The sequence below is a fragment of the Sinohyriopsis cumingii genome, chromosome 16 (assembly GCF_028554795.1).
Source record: "Sinohyriopsis cumingii isolate HCF-2022 chromosome 16, ASM2855479v2, whole genome shotgun sequence".
Lineage (NCBI taxonomy): Eukaryota > Metazoa > Mollusca > Bivalvia > Unionida > Unionidae > Sinohyriopsis > Sinohyriopsis cumingii.
The window spans coordinates 85,423,023-85,432,343 of NC_142976.1; positions in this window are offsets into that span (position 1 = coordinate 85,423,023).

Below are 9,321 nucleotides of genomic sequence, written 5' to 3' on the forward strand. Positions count from 1 at the left end.
GGTACTCGCTTACCAGTAGGCCTAGCAAATTTAAACTTATATCTACGCATACCTGCATGAAATCGATAGAAAAGTGATTTATTTTCTCAAAAATGGCAATTATTATAAACGTTATATCTTTAATCCGCCGAGACTAGACGAAACTACGGCATAGATGAAACCTGACCCTGTACTCGCCATCTGCATTACTAGTCACATGACTTCACAAATCTCAAACGTTTTCTTTATTTTGTTTTTGTGGGGTTTAACGCCATTTTTCAGCACACGATTGGCTATACATGGCGGCCAGTATTAATGGTGGAGGAAGAACCCGGGAAAACCCCGGAAAGAACCACCGACCCTCGAGAAGCTACTGGCAAGCTTCCTCACATACCCACATTGGAAATCTCAAACGACGGCATTGGAAGTCCAAAAGTCACGTGATATCAACAACAAACTCCTTTTTAATGTTGTTGTACAGAAATTCAATTATATTAAATAAAAAAAGTGAGATAATTTTTGTAAAAACCAGCAATCTGGCCAATCTGATTTATCAAGCAGAGAGCACATGTCAACGTGGTAGTCACGTGATGCAACACAACTCCAGAAGTTGTTCTTGGAATATATAAAAATGGAGAATTTTGTGTTCTTTCGGTTTTGCATTTTTACTACAACCAATATACGACTTTCATTTAATTTTTTTTTTCTTTCTCTACAACATTTGAAAATGTGGGTTGTTAGATTTGTGAAATCATGAGACTAGCGATGCAAATAGCAAGTACCAGGTAACATTTCATCAACGCTGTATTTTTATCCTGTCTTTCTGCAGATTAAAGACAATGATTTTAATACTAATGATTTCTGAGAAATCGATTTCATGCATGTATCACTAGACCTAACAAAGTTTAAGTTTGCTCGGCCATTCGGTATGTGGCTGTGCTTTGCCACAACCATGTTGGCCTCTTGTGATGCTAGACTGGTTTTCATACCTTATATGTAATGAAAGATATGGATATCGAGCTGATTTTAAACATACAAGTCTACTAGACGAATCTAATCCACTCAGCATTTGGATTCACTCAGCATATATGTTTATTGCAAGCACCCAAATGATCCATACTGCACCCTCCGAATATTCTGGTTAGAACTTGATAAATTAAACACGATCAGTTTAGTTACGGCTCAGTCACATGATTGTTTTGGGCATCAATTGGTGGCGGAAAATTACCGAGTTTTCCGGACTTTTATCAATATTTGCAAAATTCAAGGACTTTTCACGGTCGGGATTTTTTTTATATTTCTCTCCACTTTTTCCTGACAGCGTGGGAACCCTGAATTAACAGATAGGTATAATACATCATAATTAATTAATCTTGGGAAAATCCACAAATAATCAATTACAGTAGTGTGACTTTTCCACAAGGGCCCATACTCGCTTAGAAGTAGAGTCCAACTGCAAACATTGCAACATAGATCTGCTATCGCATAATGAGATCAAGGTCTTTGAGAATAGATACGGTAATAGACAACAAGGTATCTAAACAAAATTTTTCCATCAAAGAATACACCAAACCATTCTTATTCTATGAGGTAATACTACTGAATCTGTCTGAAAATAAAGTAATATACATAAGATTCATTGACCATGTTTTGTGGTTATCAAAACCTCAGTGATTTATAATGTAACATCATAATAAAATTATATAAAGAAAAACATGCCACAAAAACAAGATAAAATGTGGAAGTGTTATATTAAAAAATCATAACATAATTAAAGAGAACAAAGATATATACCATAAATACATCTTAAGTAGCTTACAAAAGAAATTTTTGGAAGCTTGTCTTCCTGTAAGCCAAAGGATGCAAAATAAAGTGGGAGATGATATCAAATTAGTTCCACAAAATGTAAGCGTAGTAAACATTAATGAAACGTTATCTGTTAAAAATGCACTTTCTCGAAAGAACTATGGACCTTTTTAAATTCTGAGATACACTGCTTTACTCACCCCATAAATAACACATCATACTTTAATGAACTAAAGTTTCTGGAACTAAGCTTTTAAAAGGTAAGTTGAAAAACTGGATTATTTATTTTCCGTATTTAACTTGGAAACCAGTTAGTGATAATCTATATGCTGTGGGTTTTGACTTAGGTTTATATGAAATTGTCACAGCATCCATCCCAATCACTGCAAGATTTGTAAAGGTTTACATGAAATTGTCACATCATCCATACCATTCACTGCAAGATTTGTAAAAATAAGAAGACTACAAATGAAGCAATTTCTGAAAACTCAATTTAAATTTTGTGATATGTTTATGTTTACTTAAGACAGACACATACTGGTATTATCACAAATTAGACTGGCTTTTGTTATGACTCAGAAAGGCTTTGATAATCTAAAGTTGCTGCTGTTAAAGGAACAGTCATACAAAGTTTGATTAACACTAACTCAATTTTTATAGAGAGATGAAACTGAAGGTATTTAAAGTCAGACAAGAGCTTGGGAAACTATCCGGAACTTGTTTCTTAATCAGAGATTGTCCCTACAAACATTCTTGCTCAATCTGATCAAAACTGGCTTTGACATTTTAAATTTGTTCAAAAACGGTTTTGCATCTGGTTGCCATGGAAGCCACTCCAGGCATTAATGTCACACAGTATATCCTAAGAAACATTCCTGCAAGGTTTGATCAAAATATATTCTGCAAACGTCAAAAACATGTTTTACACAAGGTTGTGACATAAACTACTCCAATGCAAGGGAAGCCACTTTGACATAATTTGGGCAGAGCATATCCTAAACATTTATATGAAGTTTAATGAAAATCAGTGGTGCACAATTTTATCTTAGAAGTCTAAATTAGAAAGCAGTAATGGGCTGATAATAGAAGCAGGACCAAGAAGTAAAATAAAATGACAGCCTTTTAATATACAGTGTACACTGGTATAGTCATGCAGAATCCACCTTACATAGGTTCTGTCCACCTAAAAATGAGTCCATGAAGCACCATATTTTGAATGCACATTGTATTTATACATGTACACCTAAGAAAAGAAAAGAAACTCAAACCGTGCACAACCTTTGGTCCTGTGATCAAGAAATATATACATTCATTCACTCCAAAAAAGGGAAACATTTCAAAGGCTTTAGAATTATAAGGCAAAATAAAACTGTACTTACAACTTCACTAATATAGTGTACAGTTATTTATTCTTTAACACGTATTTTAATGATATTAACAAGATATCTTTACTTAAGTCATGCAACACAAATAAAAGACCTTCATACAGTTGTCTGCCTTGCCTGTGCAAACAAACCAGAAAACATCTTCAGTAGCTAATGTTCTGATATGATAACCCTATCTACACCTTAGCATATCAAGCAGGTATTTCTGTGCTTCGGGTCTTTGAATCTCATTGTGAACACTGTTCATAAATGATCAAGACAATGGGACCACACAACTTGAATGGGCTCATAAATAAGCAATTTTCCACTGCCAGTTTGTGTTTGTACAAATGTCTTTCAATTGAATACACCTGCAACAATAGCTTTCCTCTTGTATGTAGTCAAACTTTCGATGCTGAACTTACAAAGTATCTCTTCTGAAGTCAACTGCATCCAACATTTTTGACCAATGTACAATTCACAGCTGTTACATGCTATTGGTTAGTTGGCATTACATACTAAGAGAGGCAACTCATGAAATCCAATAGATGTTGCTAGGACAAAGCACTAAAATATCTGTTTGAGCTGCCAAGGTGTAGATAGGTTATCATATTTGAACCCTGCCTAGTGAAGATGACCAGAAAATGTAATTAGAGTTAACTGTATTTTCTTTAGGATTTATTTATTTTTATTTATTTAATTTTAAATGTCATCTTTAAGATTTTCATACTTTTATCAAACACTACTTTAGATAACATACATTATTATACTATTTACAACTATACTAATGTTGATAAGCTTTTCAAATAGAGCACATACATTCTTCTTATGAATATGTACACTCGTAAATATATCAAATCAAACAGATATGCAAATATTCAACAGTTTAAACTTTCAAGTCTATCAATATCTTAACAAAATTTATTTTCAACAGCTTGCGTTTTAATCATGCAGTGGGTGGAACATGGTTCCTCCTTCAACAATATGATTATCAAGAAGAAAACAAACCCTACAAATTACACAAATCATAACCTTGTTGAGTGAAACCTCTTGTGTCACTCCAAGAGATTTCAATCAAATGAAGATTGGTCGAAAGTCTTGAGTATTTCTTCCTAATGCCAAAAAAGAGCTGGGGCTCCAGACTGAGCTTTTGTGTTAAAATTTTGAGACAAGTGTATCCAGGTTCAGTGGAACCCCGCTATAACGCGATAATTGGGGTCCACAAAAGTGGATCGCGTTAATATCGGGGTCACGTTAAGGCGGGGTTTTACAGTATTTTACTTTTTTGAGAGAACAACTCATTGGCAAATATACGTGTATTCATGTCTACGGTATATGATGAATAGGGTATCAACACCGTTTAACATCGTGCCGTCGTGGCATTCAGTTCATCTATAATGCATGTAATTCCATTGAAAAATTGCACACAGATTTACAATATTCAATATTATTTCCCCTGATCATTGTATCTGAATTATCAACACCGTTTACTTGCCGTCTGATATCACTGTGCGAGCTGTAATTGTATAATGTTGTGGCAGTATTCGAGTAAACACCCAAAACAATTTACCGTAGACAGAAAAGATAATCATCGTTGTCATACACGCGATAACGTGATGCTGACCTGTCTTGAGTGTAATCGAAGTAGAGGCGCTGGCGCCTTGGGTGCTAGTTAAGTGATCGGGGTGGTAATTGTGTGTCCTCGGGAATTACTTGTAATTGTTCACGTGTGAATCCACGTTGAGGAGCAGTCGAATCCAGCATGTAGATTGCTGGTCTACCAGTGGATCTAGTTATGTTAGATATCTTGTGTGCGGTAATACTCCAGATAGGATCAGTCGCTCTTTTTTTACCACCTTCAAGTTCACCTGGTTCATATAAATATCTCACAGTGACACTACCCAGTATTGGCTGCGCTGAGAAACCACGTCGTTGTACAGGTATATGTTTTTTAGTGACCGCGATGGCAGGTTTCATATTGGTTGTTCGAGTAATTTCATTATTTAGCGCAGCTATCACGCTTGGTAATCTTGCAACCCATTCACGAGATCTCTTATCCTGAATGAATTCCTTCGCGTATTGATATCCAAATAACAGCTCAGCAAGTGTTCGATTAAATCGCTCAACAATTGCCTGATCACGATGAATTGCACTATGTCCTCGCCTGATGGCGACATTATGTTGCTTCATCAACGACGATACTGCGCCTTGAAATTCTTTACCAGGATCAACTTGTAGCAGCTGTGGCCATCGTAGAGGTTCTCGTTGATAAATTCGTTCAAGCGCAGAAGCAACCTCAGATGCTGTTTTAGTCGCTAACGGTTCCGCATCTTTGTATCTACTTGCAATATCAACTACAGTTAACGCGTACTTGTACGTTCGGCGACGAATGGTATCATGTGGCAGAAATAATATAGCAGCCTGATGAACTTCATTTGGCACAACATCGAAATGTGCAAAGTGAATTTGTTTAGGCGGTGGTTGGTAAATTTGCCATATTGCCTGTTTGGATAACCAATTCTTAGCAGTATCACGTGTGACTTTTGCTGCGTTGGCAAGCTTGCCGATTGCTGCGCTACCTCTCCAGTATCCTCTTGGGGAATAATAAATCGACTCCATTATAATTAATTACCAGTGCCTAATACAAGCTTAGATTTCATCGCAGATTTTATTAACCAGCTAGCTAACTTTTCTTTGAAAGATTTATCAGTGATGGCATTTAACGCGTGAATTAATTTCACATCCGCGAGATGCCTATCTTGTAGATCCTTACTTCGGTAAGCTACATCATGGACATGGCATGCTTTATCGATAGCATTTATCGGGTACTCACCTGGATTGGGTTGATTTAAGGCATCAAGCCTGATATCAAGTCGGGTTCCAGGACCACAGTAATTATATCCTGGAAGATGTTTTTCTCCTGGGTATTTAGCCCACGGAGTTCCTGGTAATTTTCCTAACTTGGCCGCGATATCACCTCTTTTTTTTTTAATTGACTTTGATTTTGGCGCTGACTTTGGTTTCGGCGCTCCACCTGACGGAATAAATTTAAACTTTTTTGTGCCGCATCGTTCACACTTGCCTGTAAGCGCTTGTCGATTATTTTTTGTTGTAGTGGATGTTATGTTTGCAGTTGGGGTACGTGCTCTACATTTCACACAATATAAATCCATATTATTTTATAATATATCTAATGGGGATCATTGACTTTTCTGCTACAAAACGACGAGAGCCAATCAAACATAACTCGGTGCTACCAAATTCAATTCGAATGATTATTATAGGCCCATCTGGAAGTGGTAAGACGCAGTTGTTACTTAATTTAATAATGAAGTGGATGAAGTGGAATAAGTTGTATTTGGTAGCTCCATCTGTGGATGATCAGTGATGCTACAGCGTGTTAAAAGATTTTAATGAGAATGCAAAATCGATAATAGGCGACGATGATGTTGTTGAATTTATTACTAGTATTGATGAATCAACAAGTATGGATGATATTGATGGAAGTATTAATAATTTAGTCATGTACGACGATGTGATGTTGGACAAACAATCAAATCCTGCCAGGATATTCTCACGCGGCAGACATAAAAATGTAGATGTGATTTATGTAACTCAACGATATACACAAATCCCAAAAGTGATCAGGGACAACTGTAACATTCTTGCGCTGTTCAACAGCGTTGACACACACACGTTACGAAATAAACATCAGACTTGGTGCAGCGGCGATATGGATATAAATAAGTTTAAACATTTCTTTAGTCGTGCTCAGGCAAAACCACATGGGTTTGTAACGATAAATTTACATGATCCTCAAACACGGTATTGAGTCGGGTTAAATACAATTTTCAGCTAGACAGCAGCAGAGGGGGCGACGACAACAGCACGCAGCAACAATGGCGACAATTATGTTTACAACGAAGCACCCTCGCGGTTTTATTTCGGCGTTTGGAAGTTGTAGGCGGCGCACCTTCTGACGATGACAACAACAAAACGGCGACAACTGCGTTTACAATGAAGCGTCAACGCGGTTTTTTAAAGGGCTTATTTCGGCGTTTGGAGGCTTCTAAAAGTTGTGGGATGCTGCTTAAATTTCCAGGGTTTTTAAAGGACGAAATTAATTTTTTCAAGGTTCACCTATGACCATTACTGAATGGAATTAAAGAACACTTTAGATTGCAAAACATGCATTTTCTAAATCTAAAGATGTTTCTCTTTCAAGACTCGCCATAACATCTAAGTCAGAAAAGACGATCGTGTACAAAACCACAAAATGTATCACATGAAACAAGTTTGATTATATTCCTATAAATTGGCATGTAAAGTCATTTCAATGTACAGAACATAATTTCTAACATTATTTTGCTGACCTGCATTATGTTGCCAAGTGGTAACAACATAATGAATATAAATTAGTTTTGTTCCCTTTCAAACCTTTAAGTCGCGCATGTGTGTGTGTGTGTGCATCTTATAGAAAGCAAACATTTCCTATTAAAGTATATATTAAAAAAAAAAAGGCAAATAATTACAATCTTATATGGAACGAAAAAAATAAAATCCCAAACTAGATTTTTCAAAGAACCTAATCTCCTTTAGACGATCTGGTTAAAAATCCATCATTTTAAAAACATTTTCACAAGGGCTGATTTAAATTTTGACAAAAGACCTTCAAAATTATATACTGTTGTACAAACAAGGGCTGGATTTTATGTAAAATCAACATGTCTTCTTGTAATTCATTAAACCAGTTCCCAAGCCTGTATTGATACATGGGATCTTATCGTGTTTTAATATATAATACAAGGGACAACAATTTCTCATTTCAGCTCTGAGATTCAACAATTTGGACTACAAATTTGGCTTAAAACGAATAGCAGTCCATTTTTAATCAAGGTTTCCTCCGATTATTCTCACCCTATTTCTCATATTTGGGTATTTAGGTTGGGGTGTGGGGTCATTGCTAGTGCATATAGAAAATTTGGAATATGCCGCCACCATGCGTAGCGACATATGGTACTCGCTTACCAGTAGGCCTAGCAAATTTAAACTTATATCTACGCATACCTGCATGAAATCGATAGAAAAGTGATTTATTTTCTCAAAAATGGCAATTATTATAAACGTTATATCTTTAATCCGCCGAGACTAGACGAAACTACGGCATAGATGAAACCTGACCCTGTACTCGCCATCTGCATTACTAGTCACATGACTTCACAAATCTCAAACGTTTTGTTTATTTTGTTTTTGTGGGGTTTAACGCCATTTTTCAGCACACGATTGGCTATACATGGCGGCCAGTATTAATGGTGGAGGAAGAACCCGGGAAAACCCCGGAAAGAACCACCGACCCTCGAGAAGCTACTGGCAAGCTTCCTCACATACCTACATTGGAAATCTCAAACGACGGCATTGGAAGTCCAAAAGTCACGTGATATCAACAACAAACTCCTTTTTAATGTTGTTGTACAGAAATTCAATTATATTAAATAAAAAAAGTTTGATAATTTTTGTAAAAACCAGCAATCTGGCCAATCTGATTTATCAAGCAGAGAGCACATGTCAACGTGGTAGTCACGTGATGCAACACAACTCCAGAAGTTGTTCTTGGAATATATAAAAATGGAGAATTTTGTGTTCTTTCAGTTTTGCATTTTTACTACAACCAGTATATGACTTTCATTTAATTTTTTTTTTCTTTCTCTACAACATTTGAAAATGTGGGTTGTTAGATTTGTGAAATCATGCGACTAGCGATGCAAATAGCAAGTACCAGGTAACATTTCATCAACGCTGTATTTTTATCCTGTCTTTCTGCAGATTAAAGACAATGATTTTAATACTAATGATTTCTGAGAAATCGATTTCATGCATGTATCACTAGACCTAACAAAGTTTAAGTTTGCTCGGCCATTTGGTATGTGGCTATGCTTTGCCACAACCATGTTGGCCTCTTGTGATGCTAGACTGGTTTTCATACCTATATGTAATGAAAGATATGGATATCGAGCTGATTTTAAACATACAAGTCTACTAGACGAATCTAATCCACTCAGCATTTGGATTCACTCAGCATATATGTTTATTGCAAGCACCCAAATGATCCATACTGCACCCTCCGAATATTCTGGTTAGAACTTGATAAATTAAACACGATCAGTTTAGTTAC